The sequence below is a fragment of the Aplysia californica genome, unplaced genomic scaffold (assembly GCF_000002075.1).
Source record: "Aplysia californica isolate F4 #8 unplaced genomic scaffold, AplCal3.0 scaffold00072, whole genome shotgun sequence".
Taxonomy (NCBI): domain Eukaryota; kingdom Metazoa; phylum Mollusca; class Gastropoda; order Aplysiida; family Aplysiidae; genus Aplysia; species Aplysia californica.
In genome coordinates, this window is record NW_004797342.1 from 1,751,117 (window position 1) to 1,752,472 (window position 1,356).

Below are 1,356 nucleotides of genomic sequence, written 5' to 3' on the forward strand. Positions count from 1 at the left end.
CCACCCGGGCAAAATTCAAAATTTCCTACCAACTGAAAATATTAGGTGTGTCCGCGGCACGCTCATATGACCTTATTCAGTTGCGAGCACCGTAAAACACTTTACAAAAACGAACAAACAGTAGTCTCAGGACTTAATCGTCCTCAGACATTCGAGGGATCTGTGGGCCTCTACATTTCAATAAAGAGACTATTGTCTTAATTCGACCTAGTCGCCAAACTGTACACTGTACAGTGACTTGCAGTAGTTAGTAGATAGTAGATATCTAGAATCTAGTGTGCAATGTGTACTGTGTAGTTCTAGCAGCTTTGACCTCAGATGCACTTACAACGCACTGGGTGACATTGATACGTAACTTTAGATTGAAAATAGACAATTGAAAAACAAAGTTTGCTCAAGTTTTAAAATAATAATATGGCATCAAATCAGGTTTCACGTGAGCCACTATGCTTTTTTGATACGCCGATTTCGAAAGTGAAACCAGTTTTTAGATGCGATAAATATTTTGAAAATTTTGCGCGCAAAGTTTAATCCCGCACGGCGGCAAATTTCAAAGGAATTTATAAGATCAGTTAAAGTTAAAAGTGGCTGTTGTCTGTCCTCTTTATGATAGGAAAATACTAAACAAAGATGCAACATCTTGGTAGATTATCTATATAAAATACTTCTTTTTGTGATCTACTAAATCCTGCAAGAAAAGCAGTCACATGCGAGTTATATTGTTAATTTGGACACGCTGGTTCCGTCCGAATTTGATATTTTTTACGATTAGACATAGTTTTAAATGTTTATGGAATAATCTTTTTGGCCGGCCGCGGGTGTATTGATACCATCATCTTATTAGATATACATCTATCATCACGACGTCGAGCTATAATTATAATCTAGCTTAGGGCAGGCAATAGAGTTACCCCCTTTTAAATGTACATCTATGGGTCAGTCGCTAGGGTCCCTGGACAAATAATTATTTTTTCATGTTTTTTAAAATAGAGCCGCTGTTCCCCGGTGCTCCAGACTAAAATTTGACAATAGCTATGGTCCGGTTCATTAACGGGCGGTAAATTCAATAAGTTGGGAGTATGTACTTGAAAACTGGGAATATTACACGTTTTACGCCTAGGCTTCAATCTATGTTTTTCACTAAAATTTGTATGGAAATGTGTTCTTATATATGGACATAAAAGATGTTGAGCCAAAAGACAAAAACTCGATAAAAATTGACAAACTGGCAGAATGCAATTAACCTATTCCTGCGATTTTGACGAGCGCCTAATTTCACCGCCTTACATTATTAATGTCTCGAAGGTCTCAAGAAAGTAGAAAGTTGCGCAATTGTCATAGACAAAAGCCCCCCCC